This window comes from Dipodomys merriami, unplaced genomic scaffold (assembly GCF_024711535.1).
Source record: "Dipodomys merriami isolate MVZ:Mamm:240054 unplaced genomic scaffold, mDipMer1.0.p SCAF_1387, whole genome shotgun sequence".
NCBI lineage: Eukaryota > Metazoa > Chordata > Mammalia > Rodentia > Heteromyidae > Dipodomys > Dipodomys merriami.
In genome coordinates, this window is record NW_027202701.1 from 58,280 (window position 1) to 72,818 (window position 14,539).

The 14,539-nt window shown below is 41.2% G+C and overlaps 1 long non-coding RNA gene across 1 annotated transcript in view; it reads left to right on the forward strand.

The window, feature by feature from the left end:
* The window catches only part of LOC138825628 (uncharacterized), a 28,486-nt gene extending 16,666 nt beyond the window's left edge, over nt 1–11,820 (forward strand). The window contains exons 3-5 of the long non-coding RNA XR_011371440.1: nt 3,801–3,948; nt 4,823–4,952; nt 11,686–11,820. This is a non-coding gene — a long non-coding RNA (uncharacterized lncRNA). The remainder of the gene's footprint in view (nt 1–3,800; nt 3,949–4,822; nt 4,953–11,685) is intronic.
* The last annotated feature ends 2,719 nt before the right edge of the window (nt 11,821–14,539 follow it).

Below are 14,539 nucleotides of genomic sequence, written 5' to 3' on the forward strand. Positions count from 1 at the left end.
ATTATTTTGTAGTTCTCTTTTTTTGTTGGATCTTCGCCTAGTTTGGAGATGAGTGTGATACTGGCTGTTTATTGAGTGGTAAGGACTTTCCCGTCCAGGCTGTCTTTGAACTATGATCCTCAGATCTCAGTCTCCTGAGTAGCCCAGCTCAAATTATGGGGTTTTGTTTGTTTGTTTGTTTACTTGTCAGTTGTATATCCTAGACTCTGTCCCTGAACTCTTTTTCCTCAAGGCGAGGGCTCTCCACTTGAGCCATGGTACCACTTCTGGTTCTCTGGTAGTTTATTAAAGATAAGATTCTCATGGACATTCCTGCCTGTGCTGGCTTTGAACCATGATCCTCAGATCTCTGCTTTCTGAGTAGCTAGGATTCCCGGCGTGAACCACCAATGCCTGGCTCATGATATAGTTTTGATAGTGAAAAGATCCTGTCCAGAAGTCAAGATGGCCTTCACTGGTCCTGGCTCTGCCGTCTTCTTCAATCTTGAAAATTTTTCAAGATTTTCTTGACTGTTTTCAAAATTATATGCCACTTCTATTTTATCGATTGTTTTTCTTAGTCTTGTCTGAAGATTTATCATGAGTTGACTTGGGTCTTGCATGGTTGGAAGGCTGTTGTGAAGTGACACTGTGTGCCTCCCACTGCATCCCACCAGGTGGCTGGGGACATCAGTTTGTCCCAGCAGTGAAGTAGGTAATTTTTTTTGGGGGGGGGGGTCCAGTCGTGGAGCCTGAACTCTGGGCCTGGGTGCTGTCCCTCAGCTCTTCAGCTTAAGGCTAGCACTCTACCACTTGAGCCACAGTGCCACTTCTGGCTTTTTCTTATGTGGTGCTGAGGAATCGAACCCAGGGCCTTGAGCATGCAAGGCAAGCGCTCTACCACTGAGCCACCTTCCCAGCCCCTGAAGTCGGTAATTTTGATCACTTGAAGATAGCCAAATTTGCCTGTTTTTCTACTGTAAAAATTCTCCTTTCCCTTTGTGACTGAGTGATGTGTGGGAAAACACATAAGGCTGTGGAAATATACCATTACTCACACCACTGACAGTTTACTTATGTATTTACATATTTATTCATATCTGAACTGGCTAAGGGATTCCTGTTGAATGCATTGGGTTGTAATTCCACTCCTGTCATGGTTTTGATGTGCAAATGGTTCCAGACTTGGCCAGTGGGAGCTCCTTCTAAAAGACTTTTATTAGTGCTTTAATTTAATTTAATTTAATTTTTTTTGCCAATCCTGGGGCTTGAACTCAGGGCCTGGGGGCACTATCCTTGAGCTTCTTTTGCTTAAGGCTAGCCCTTTACCTCTTGAGCCACAGTGCCACTTCCAGCTTTTCCTCTTTATGTGGCATTGAAGAACCCAGGGCTTCATGGATGCTAGGCAAGCACTCTACCCCTAAGCCCTCATAAGTTCTTTTGTTCTTCACTAATACTCAAGATTGATGTTTATTTAGTACCTTCCATGCTCTGGCCTTTGAATAAACTATTATCCCAGGAGCTGTGGCTGGTTGGCATTTAGAAACCAACATCTTTTCTTTTGAGATATTATTGTTCCTAGGCCCTTTTGGAGAAGACAACTGGAAAATATATAAAATTAATATACAAAATACATGTATGCATGTATGTGGATGTGCATTGATATATACAACTACATACATGTATATTTACACATACACACATTTAAATTTATATTAATTTCTTTTAGTAGTACAGAAATGTAAACTCAGAGCCTCTTGCTTGCTTCGCTTGTTTCCTAGTAATTGAGCCACCCTTTAAGCCCTGCTTTTTGCTGGTTGGTTTGGAGGGGAAGTCTAATAAACTTTCCTGCCTGGACTAGTCTCAAACTTCAGTGTTCAAACTCTTAACTCCTGAGTTTCTCAACTTCTTATTGGTACACCAATCTATGTATATATATCCATCTATATATACTCAAAATCATGAGTTCACACTGACACCTCCAATTGCAATCTCACCCCAAATATTCTTCCAGGATTTTTTTTCTTTTCCATATTTGTAACTACCAAGAAACCCATTACCCTTGATAGGATGACTTACTGAGTCATTTATTCTGTTTGTAAACAATCTCCTGTGATTGCCTGTGATGTTGTAAAATAATGTATTTGGCATTTTTCCATGGTTCCTGACATAGAAATCCAAAAACACTCATGCTTTCCGGAGTAACAGGGGTGGTAGTACGATCTTTTGTTCTACTACTTGGTCATTGACCCTGGGTGCTCAATCGGAGCTCCTAAGACCTTAGTAATTTCCTGAGTTGTAGTAGCAGATGACCCAGAGCTATGAATCCTTTGGAATTTCCTGTCACAAAAGCATGTTCTAAGAGGTGCAACCCTTGATGTACACCTGGATAGGCTCAGGATGGGAGATGATCTTTTTATGATGGACTGGTAGTGCAAACCTTTAATCCCAGCATTTAGAAGGATAATGCAGAAGGGTCTTGAGTTCAAGGCAGGCTTGCTCTACAGTAAAACCATCTTTTAAAAAATCAGATTTAATAGGTACATTATTTGGGGATTAGCTCCAAATTTGTTTTTTGGTTTCATGAAATTTTGTTATGACTGTTAAATTTATACTTGCCAAGAGATTCAAACTTGCCTGATCAGCCCATTCTCTCTCTATTGCTCTGTCTCTATCTGTCTGTCTCTCTGTCTGTGTCTTTCTGTCTCTCTGTCCCCCTGTCTCTGTGTCTGTCTGTCTGTCTCTCTCTCCCTGTCTCTGGTCGATGTCCTCATGGTTACCACATGGTTTCCAAGGTAGCAGTAGCAGCATCCTCCCATGTGCCCAGTGTCCTTGGCAATGGTCCGCTAGGCCTCATGGAAGAGTAGTAGTAGAGTCCACCAAGCTCTCACAGAGACTTGATTCTTGTGACTATTTATCAGTCCCTTACACACTAGTTCATTCATTTCAGGAGGCATGACTAGTGCTGTGAGCCCAGCATACCTGGCATAGTCTCCGTGTAACACACTCAGGCCAAGTGCCTGGTGCTACAGGATTCTGCAGCCGAGTTTCTGGTCAAAGTAAATCTGACACTGAGCTGGCCTTCCCAGGCTGAAAGACAAGTGGAAAAGTAGCCTGAAGGTATCTTTACCTTCAGAGGTGGTAGGGGTTGCAGCTTGATCACATGGTGACTTCATCCGACAACCTTTTACCTTTGTCTTTTAAGGTGTTTTTGTTCCAAATGCTACAGCAGGTAATCACCTTACCTTCCATGTATGTTTCTTGTCTGTTTATATACTTATTTGTTTTTTTTTTTACATTTGAGCTGAAGCCCATAGATCTGAGGGTCAGGAGGCATCCTGGACTCTGCTTCTCCTACTGTGGGCTCTAGATGACTGGGTCGAACTTTTCTTGAGCACACTCGTTATACTGGTTAGGTTGGAGCATAAGTGCAAGTCTTCATTGGGAAAGAAGAGGGACCTGTCTCCATGTACCATGTCAGTGGTTTTCTGCCCCACTTTCCTCCATTTCAATGCAGTTTCTTCTGTGTTTGTTTTCGCTATAATCCTCCACTCATCAGTATCCCAACATCCATCATCCAGGAGGACCTGATTTCACACTTATTGGCTCACAGTGGTAAAAGATAAAACATATATTTGAAAGACCCTAATGCATACACCCTGAAGTCATTATTGCAACTTCCTCTGTTAGCCCAATTTTTCTCCTCAAGTAAACAGAGTGTTGTGAGTGCTGAGTTTTACATATGAGACCACTGTGAACATGTACAGCCTATTTTTGGAATCACAAAGTATATTAATTAAAATATTTCCTCTTCCTTTCAGTGAGAGCTGGAGAAACCTCTGAATGAGCAGGAGACCTAAGAGAATATGGAGGTATAGTGGTGCCTGTGGATGGTACAGGCCTCTGTGGACTTGGTCTGAGGATGGACCCTGCCTGGGATGACTACTTCTGGACATGAGTGGCGATTCAGTAAGATAGGATGTGACCCTCCACCACTGGGTTATTTGTGTTGGTTCATCCAGGGCCATTAGATTTTCACACAGAGGAAGTGCTGAGGGCTGATGCTGTCTTGGGTGACAAGTGTGTGATGGGAAGGACTTGGGCACAGCTGGATTTTGCTCTGTGGACACTGGGGTCAGGATGCTGAGCCTGCAGAGCTGACTGATGATATTTGTAGCAAGAGGAGGGCTGGGTCTCCTGGTGGACAAGTGCATTTCAGGATTATTTGGGGAGCTCCTCAAAGAATGTGGTGGGATTCTGATGATAGAAGCAGTGAGGCCTAAAGAGGGTAAAGGATAGGCACCTGGTGAATGACAGGGTTAACATTGATGCTGGAGGAGAACTGAGAGGCGGAAGGTCATGAAGGGAGCTGAGGAATCCTGAACTACTCATGGTCCAGTGTTCAGTGAAGAGGGTACGTGGGGAGGGAAGTAATGTTAAATTCCATGATGTTTCCATGCCTTATATTTTTTTCCTTTTGTTTCTTGGTTGTGTGTATGTGTTTGTGAGTGTGTGCTGGTACCAAGGCTTTATCTCAGTGCTTTTTTCCTTAATTCTCTTTCTGTTTCCTTTTCCCTCAATTTTCTCTTTCATCTTTCCCCACCTTTTCCCCTCTCTACCATCTCTCATTCCTCCTCTTCCTCTACCTCATACTGTCTCTTAGTCTACTTTTCCTTCCCCTCATCTTCCTCTTTTCTTACCTCACTTTTTCTTCCTGTTCTTAAATCTGTCTCTAACTCTGTGCATTTCTCTGTCTCAGTCTTTCTTTTTCTTTCTTTCAATTTGCATGTTCATGCCTGGTGATCTTCACTTGAGTCACACCTCCATGTCTGTATTTTTCTAGTTAATTGAAGATGGAGTCTTCTCAGACTGGCTGTAACTGCAATCCAGGTATCAGCTTCTAGGATAGTTAGGATTACAGAGCCTCCAGCATCAAGCAATGCACTTGACTTTGCTCATCTCTTGTGGCACAGGTTGGTGTCTCTGTTGTTATGAAAGGGATTTGTGTACTTATCTGTCACTGACACACAGCTTTGTCAGTGACACATTAAAAATGGGTGTGGAAGTTAGGTGGTGTTAGTCTGCTGTGCAGAATGGACAGGGAGAGGACATGTATAGTGTAAGTGTATCAACTATCAACACCCTTAGAATATCAGAACATGTGCACACTCAAGGACATGTGCACCCCCCATTTCCTAGTGAAACAGCATGATTGAATAGCAGCTTCCTTCTATCTTTAGCAAGATGTCTCAGAAGCACACAAGCAGATGGCTGCTCAGGAATTCCTCTGGAAATCAGCCTCCTTCAAACCCAACCTGATGTGCACGTCGAGAGGGAATTAGGAAGGAAAATGTGCTCTTTTCTTCCTTCAAGTTCAGCTCTCAATGCAGAGCTAGATGTGTCAGAAATGATCTCCTCTTAGTGATGTAGAGACTTCCAGGAGACAAGGCCTTGCTGCCCCAATAAGTGCAGCTGAGGCTCAGAGTGAGGGAGTGGACTTCAATTCACATCTGTGGGTTTGGCTTATGAGGCTAGTGTCTTGTATTCCTAGTGCAGTAGAGAGTGTGCCTCATTGCCGCTGTGATTTCAGTGTTGGGTTGCATTGTGGAGATTGGGGAGAGGGGCAGTATGCCAAGCAGGAGGCAAGTCATTTTATGATTCCATGCCAGCCTTGTCTTAAGGGGCAAGATGAGTTTTCTGTCCAAAACTAAGGTCTACCTTTGACTTTTCAATGGATGGTCTGATGCACAGGCATGCTAGAACACCTTTATGGAACAGCTGCAGTTCATTTGGCTCAGCAGGTGAAGGAGACAGGACCAAAAGTTGGCCCAGAGAATGAGGCTACCACCGCTTAGCCAGAATATCACACAGACCATTATGAAGGCTTCTAGCCAGCAGGACTGGATCAGGGCTGGAGGAAAGACTTGGAAGAACTGAAGAGGGAGGAGCCAATGTGGGATGGAAAGGCTTCCCAGAGGAGGAGCAGGGGAGTTCGTGTGTGCATTCCATCTCCATGTGTGAGATTGAGGCACAAAAGGCTTCAGGCAAAGGATATGGAAACACAGGTGAGGAGACCATGAGGCAAGGGTGAGAAGGGCTGTGGAGGAGAATCTTGAGAAAGTAGTGGGAAAGAGCTTTGACCATGTGCAGCAAGATACTTGTCAAATAAGTGTGTGAGGGAATCAGTAGGCCTTCATTCAATGGATATTTACTGAGTGACCACAGGGTGAGAGACATCATGCTGAAGACTTACACAATGCTGGGAATAGCACAAAAGTATCTCTCCTTGTGAGTTTTAACTCAAGCATGGAGAATGACATTACCCAGATTTACAAAAGTAATAAACAGAATACATCAGAAGGAAGATGTAAGGAAGAAAGAGTGAGTAGGATGAGTAGTGGGAATACTGTGTGTTTGTATGCTTGTGTGTGTGTGCATGCATGTGCATAAGGTTGTATTTTTGAGCAGGGTATCATAAAGTAGACCTTTTTGGTGGGGGGGTGGGGATGGGACAGGATGTGGGAGTGAGCAGCTGGGTGTCTGGGGAAGAGCATTCTAGGCAGTAGAAATAGCAGCTACTTGAGAGAATGAGTTAGGAATGTCATTTGTGTCCAGGATTTGGAGATTAGCCAAAGTAAAAAAATGAAAGAATGAAAAGAAAGGAATGAAGAAAAGAAGGGAGAAAGGAAGCCTGGCATAGGTGGCTCCAACCTTTAATCCTAACTAGTCAGGAAGCTAAGTCCTGAACATCGTGGTTCTCAGCCAACTCAGGCAGGAAAGTTCATGAGACTCTTATCTCCAACAAGTTACTTAGAAAAAGCCAGAAATTGCCCTGTGGCTCAAATGGTATAGAGCATTAGTCTTGAGCACAAAGAGTCTCAGGGACAGTGCCCTGGTCCTGAATTCAAGCTCCAGGACTGGCAAAGAAAAAAGAAAGGGAAAAGAGAAGAGAGAAAGTAAAAAAGATTGGTGAAAAAAAAGTTTTAGAATCAAAGGAACTTTTCAGTCTGATCCAATCTGATCATACATTACTGTAGTTTTAAAGAGAAGTAGTGTTTGCCCAGAGTTTTGTAGTCAGTGACGATCAGCATTCAGGATTATAGAGTACACTTTTAACTTTTAATCCACTATTTTCTCTGAGAATATTTCTCAGTTTAATGCTTCCATTGGTCCCAAAATAGATGACATTATATATTGCTCTGCTTATGCATTATAGTTTTGTGCTCAGCTTTATTTATGTATTTTTTGTCTATCATGATCTCTGGGCCTGAGCGCTGTCCCTCAGCTCTTCAGCTCAAGGCTCTACCACTTGAGCTAAGGGCACCACTTCTGGTTTTCTGGTGATTTGTTGGAGATAAGAGTTTCACGGACTTTCCTACCCAGGCTGGCTTTGAATCACAATCCTCAGATCACAGCCTCCTAAGTACTAGGATTACAGGCGTGAGCCACCAGCGCCCGGCCTCAGTTTTATCTTTGAAGTGAACATTTAAATAGAAAAAAAATCCTTTTCAAGTTGTTCTATCTTACTAAAGAATAAGTTTACCTTATTAAAGGATAAATTTAGTTAATGGAAGCCAATTTGGAAATAAGGAAGAACCGGTTGTTGAACAGGATAATGAAGAAACTTAGCTCCCAATTTGACCTCTAGGTTTTGGATACTTTTTATTGTATGGCAAAATTTTGATCTTGACTATTTTATTACTGTCTCCTTTGTAACCCCATTTGAAACTTGAAAATGATCTTTTGTAATACCAATCTCTTTCTATGAGAATATCTAGAACATAAAAGTTGGTCATTTTTCAAATTATTTTTTTAAGCTGGTCATTTTAAAAGAACCATAGTTGGAAAGCCTCCTTGCTTCATGAAATACCTCAATTCTGAAGATTACATTTTGAAAAGGTTTGGAATATTTAGATGGGTGCAAGTGGCTTATGTTTGTAATTCCAGCTACTATAATTGTGGCTACAAAGCCAGAAGTGGAGATATGGCTCAAATGGTAGAGCATTAGCCTTGAACAAAAAGGTTCGCAAGAATGGGGGTGGCTCTGAGTTCAAGTCCTAGAACTGGCAAACCAAAAAGTTCGTAAATTAAACTACTGGCAGTTTAAAAAGCCTTACATATTGTGAAGTGGCCAGTTTATTAGATTTATCAGATCTAACAATACATTGTCTTTCTGTGTCCTGGGAGTCTCCAAGAATTGTATTAATAACTATTATGGAGTTAACAGAGCCTTTTGGAACCAGAAAAGCCTAGAGACAAGCTCTTCTTTTGGATACAGATTCCATGTTCTAATTAGAGCCAATGGGCTAGGATTTCTGTTCTCTTGGACAATGTTTAGGGTACTTCCAAGACAGATAGCTAAGCCTCACTCTACTTTATTCAGTGGCATTTATGCAATGTATTTCCTCATTACTAAATTTATGGAATGCATATATTATAATCTAATGTTTGTATATACTCTCATCTTTATAAATTACAACTGATATTTGTAGGTTGGACACTCGTGGCTCACACATGTAATTCTAGCTACTCAGGAGGCTGAGAGCTAAGGATAGGTGTTCAAAGCCAGCCCATTCAGGAAAGTTCAGAAGACTCTTATTGCCAATAAGCTACTCAGAAAAAGCTGGAAGTTGCACTGTGGCTCAAGTGGTAGAGTGCTAGGCTTGAGCACAAAGAGGCTCAGGGACAGCACCAAGCCCAGAGTTTAAGCCCAGGGTTGGGGGAAAAAAAGCTAAAGGATAGTGTGTAGGCCATAAGTTCAAGCCCTGGTTACACACACACACACACACACACACACACACACACACACACTCACACACACAAACACACACGAGGTTCCAGGTAGAGAAGGCTGTTTAAACTACACACACACACACACACACACACACACACACACAAAAGAGGTCCCAGGTAGAGAAGGCTGTTTAAACTACACACACACACACACACAAGGTCCCAGGTAGAGAAGGCTGTTTAAACTAAGATTGACCACAGTATATGAAGAGCCATAAATGGAATACTTTGTTATTGCATATTTGTTTTTGTTTTCAAATAATTATTTAATTAGAAATATTCAGGCCAAGTGGGTAGCATGGAGAGCTGATACAGATATTTGGATATTACAAGATACAATGCAGGTCTAAATTCGACCTGGATTTTTTAGACCGATTAACTGTCTACATTAATTTAATTTATTAAATAGTGTCGTGTTCTGCTTTGAAGTGTATAAGCACAACTACAAGAGTGTTTCTGCTGTATTCTGAGTAGATATTTTCACAAAGTGTAGTTTTTAATTTCTTTAACATTTGACAGTGTTTGTGGCAACCACTTTTCCAATAATAACTACAGTGAACACGTCTTTACTACTTTCCAGGCTGGGAACCACACAAACGAAAAGGTTATACTTTCAAAAAAAATAATACATTTTGACCTGATGTAAAGTTTTCCCTAGTCCTGTCTTATTCTACATACACCAAGCAATTATTCTCTAGCTCCCATCATCTAGGAATCCCACATTCAATGCAATACTGATCATATGATTGCTCAGGAACAATTAGATTAAAGGGATAGGGAAGGGCATGGAATGGTGTTGTTTTCTACTCTCCATTTCCTGGAGGTTGGTGGGTAAAGGCTAAAGATTTCAATCCCCCAATGTTTTTTTAATCACTTAGCTATCTAGGGTTTCTACTCTAAGCAATTGCACTAGCATAAATTCAGGTGTTGTTGAAATAAATTCATTATAAATAAAAAGACATTCATATCACTCAGGAAATTCTGAGATTTTTAGGAACTCTGTTCCAGGAATCAAGGACAAAGATCAAACATATTTCTTCTCATACTAATACATATCGCTCTGAGCACTAATTTTACCTATGACTCCATAAAAAGCATACTGTTGCTATACACAGTATGTGTATAGCATACACAGTAGATACTGTGTATAGCTATACACAGTAAGTGATTTGCGCATAACCATAAAATTCATAGGTAGTAAGATTTTTAATTTAATTAATCTACCTTTGAAAAAAAGTGTAAAAATCGCTCTCTCTCTCTCTCTCACTCTTTCTCTCAAATCTTCCCCCCTCCATGAGTGGCATGGCCCCTCCTGTTCCTTCACAAGGTATTCTTTTCCTCATCCTCTAGCCCACAGAGCAAACAGGAATGTTGCTCTGGCTGACATGTCCAGCAGTGGTATAACATATTCATTCAAAATCACTTCCAGCAGACATTTCTGTTTTCTACAAACAAATGAGTGAGTATTTGCAAGTTTGATTTTTGTCCCTCTACTTTGTCACAGAATGACAACTTCTTCATATCTGGTATGTCTAGATGGACTAAATGTGGTCTTTGAAAAGGTTTGGAGAACTTGAGAGAAGGCTTTTCATATCAAATCCACAGTGAATCTTCAGGGGATTCTGGTGGGCATATGTGGCTGTCACTCTAGTATTCCTTGGATGGCACCAGCACTACTGTCTTGGCCATGAAATATTGCACAGGCTGTCATCCAGGACTTCTAGTTTCACCCCAGTTGTCTAGGGCCAGCAGTTCTCACTGCACCTCAGTCTTTCTCTCTTTTTCTCTACCTTCCTTCCTTCCTTCCTTCCTTCCTTCCTTCCTTCCTTCCTTCCTTCCTTCCTTCCTTCCTTCCTTCCTTCCTTTCTTCCATCCCTCCTTCTCTTCCTCTCTTCCTCCCTTCTACCCCCTCCTCCTCTTCCCCCTCCTCCTCCTTTTTTTTTTTTTTGGTGCCAATCCTGGGTGCTCTCTCTGGGCTTCATTTTGCCCAAGGTTAGCACTCTACCACTTGAGCTACAGTTCCACTTCTGACTTTTTCCACATAGTTCATTAAAGTTAAGAATCTTAAGGACTCTCTTGCCCTGACTAGCGTGCAATTGTGATCCTCAAATCTTAGTCTCCCGAATAGCTAGGATCAAAGCCTGATTCACTAGTCCCAGCTCCATCCAGAGTTTAGTGTTGCACCCAGTGTAAGAAAAAGTCTTTTCTATACAAGTACAGTAGTTTGTTTCCTTTGTTAATCTTAGGAGAATTTTTTTGTTTTTGAAGGGTTTTGATTTTGCCTAGGTGGCTTGGGTCTTGTTAATCATATTTTAGTTTTCCTGAGCACTTTAAGACATCCTGTTTAAAGCTCCTTGAAGTGTAATTACATCCTGCTAATTAGGCCACATACTTTTGCAGATTGTGAACCTGAACTCAGCCAATGTGAGCAGAGGGGCAGGGCTTGCTTGGTTAGCTCTGTGTGCTTGCTTGCCAGATGCCTGTCTATGACTTACCCTTTTGCAGAAGTAAACTTTGCTTTGCAGATTTCCTTTCTTTCCTATGCGACACTCTGACATCCAGAGCTATTTCTAACACTATTTTTCTGGGACTTCGAGTTGTTCTGCTGTCATCAAGGGCTTCTCATTGAACTCCAGTTATCTGGAGCTTCGTGGTATATTCCCTACCTCTTGCATCAGACAGGCATCATCCATCAACGGGGATCTCATGGTTGCACCTGCCAACATCGGGCTTGTTGTTGCAACTGCCATCCTCTAGGGCTTCTCACTGCACCCTAGTCATCCGGGTCTTTGTGATGCATCCACCATCATCCGGGGCTTCTCCTTGTACCCACCACCATCAGGGCCTTCTTATGATGCCCGGGTTTTGTGGTGTATCTGCCATCATCAGGGATTTCTTTTCTGCCACCATCAGGGCCTCACGTGGCACCTGACATCATCTGGGACTTGGCTGACCTTCCAGGACTGTTAAGACCTTCATCTGCCCTTGTTATGGGCTGAAATCTTCTTCTCTGGGACAAGGAGAACACCCCAGGCAATGCATCAGCGAGCTCCCAAGCCAAGAATGCCCGTGAGTTTTCTAGGTCATCCGCCTTCTCTGTCCTCCATCTCCGGAAGGCCTCTGCTGTTCTTCTCACCTTGCCAGCCCTCGGCAGCCCATGGACGCCATGTTGTCAGCAGTCTGGTGGGGCCCTCCCCTGGGCTAGGCAAGGAATAGAGGGCTCCAGGATAGAGGTTGAGGTCTGTCCCTGTGTCTCCAGTCACCCTACAAAGGCCTGTCCATGGGTTATCCTGTGGAGGGCCTGACCAAGGATCCCTGGGGAGCTCTGCTGAATGCTTGTCCTTAGTCACTCTGCTGTGGCCTTTCCCAGGGTCCATAGCTCACATCCCAGGATCGCTGGTTCACGGCTGCAGGCCTTTGTTCCTGTTCCTGTATTTATCCTGCATTCCCAGGCTTATCCAGAGGCCAGAGAAACCTGCTGCCAAGGGCCCCTTGGGAGCAGGTCTGGCACAGTCCCTCTGTCCTGATCCATCTCACCCTGCTCTTCCTTGGTACATAAAGAAGCTATTGACTTTTTGAGTGCTGGTGTTATATCCTGCTATGGTTGCCAAAAATAGTTATAAGATGTGGGGGAATATTGGTGGAATATTTATGGCCTTTTAAATATAGGCTATTACTTGCTAATAGAGATAATTTGAGTTCTTCATTTCCTATTTGAGTTATTTTTTTTTAATTTCTCTTGTTTTATTGCTTCATCTAGGAATTCCAACACTGTATTGAATAAGAGTACTTAGAGAAGTTGCCTTTTCTCATCTGATTTTTAGGGGAAATGATTTGTTTTCCTCATTTAGTATGATCTTGGCTTCAGCTTTGTTGTATTTAGCTTTTGTTAAGGTAATTTCTTTTTGTGTTATTTCAGATGTGCTTTACACAGAATAAGCCTCAATTGCTTTCTATTCCCTGGCTTTCTCAATCTCCTAGTGATGAACAGCTTTCATTGAAGTTCTTTATGTCGTTATTATAAACAGTTGTACTTTTTCCATCTTTTCATTTTCTTATGAAAAATTATACTAAGCAAAGTAACAAACTAACCCAAAGTTAACAGGTTGCATGTGGTAATTAGAATGTGCCTATAAATCTACAAGTAATCCCAATGCATAGTAAAAGACTGGTAATTGCACTTGGACATTCACAAAGGAGGATATTATTAGGAGAGGATTGCAAAAGCTCAATGGCTATGTGTGATTATATAAAATGATACTTATAGAAATGAACTCCAAGAAATGGAAGCAAGAGATTTTTATTGTACTGTTTGGTGTTCTATTTTTTCTTTTTGTCCTTTTTTTCCCCTGTTGGTTTATTCCCTTCTGCTGCTGTTTTTGATTTCTGTACCCTTTTTCTTATGTAAAGTTTACCTGACTTGGTGAGGGGAAGGGGAAAGACAGAAATGATGGGACATAAGATGAACCAATTCAGCAGTGAAACCCAGTAGATGCTATATTGGAATGAACTATACAACTTGGAGAGGGGGAATAAACATAACCAAAAATTATTCGCCATCATTTTTTTCTTTTACCTCCCTTTCCCCTTATCCTTCTACATAATTAGAATCATGTTATAAGTGTATGTATATATATATATATATATATATATATATATATACATACATACATATATATATATGGGAATATAGACATATGTATATAGACAAAAACACACAATGCTGTCTTTTTTCGCTTGACTTGCCTGGCTCAAAATGATGTTTTCCAATTCCATTCATTTTCCCTTCCAAAGGGCATTTCATATTTTTTATGGATGTATAATATTTGATGGTATATGTACAATATCTGTTGTATTAATTCAGAGGATTTAGTCATTTGGCTATTGCAAATAGGACTATAATAAACAGTATCTGGCATGCAGATGGTTTTCTTGATTCACACTAATTTGGATATATGCCTAGTAGTGGGTTGGCAGAGTTAGGAGATAGTTCTAGTTTTACTTTCTTGAGGAAGCTTCATAATAATTTTGGTTACACTAGTTTACATTCCCACCATCAATGTTTGAGGGTCTTTTCCCCCTGAATACTTACCAGCATTTGTTGTTTGCTTTTTTGATGATTGTCATTGTGACTGTGGTGAGATGGAACCTTTGAGGTTTCCTTAGGACTTTTAACTCATGTTTCCTTTATAGCTAAGGATGTTAAAATACTTTTTAGATTTCTTAATCTGGAAACTGTTCAGTTTTCTTACCCATTAATTCGTTGAATTATTTATTCATTTTCTGTTTATTTTTTTCAGAGCTTTGTATATTCTGGACATTTACTCATTTACCTGAATAGCTAGTGAATATTTTCTCTCATTCAGTGGACTGTTTGTTTTCAGTGGATTGTTGCTTCTACTGTACTTAAACTTTTTAATTTGGTGCAGTCCCACTTGTTACTGTTCTTGTTTTCTGGGTAAGTGGAATCTTACTCAGAAAATAATTAGATGTGCCGCTTATCTTCTGGGGAAATCTCTAGACTTTCCTGTAGTAGATTGAGAGTTTTAGATCATATTTTTGAGATTTTCAGACTATGTGGAATTAATTTTTGGAGAAAGTGAGAGATGTCAACTTTCAGTGTCCTTCAAGTGGATAACCAGTTTTCTTAGCACTATTTGTTGAGGATGCGATTGCTTTCTACTGCACGTTTTTCGTTTCCTTGTTGAAAATTAGGTGATTGTAGCTGTGTGGTTTTGTTCCTGGTCTTCTTATTAAGGTTTATTAG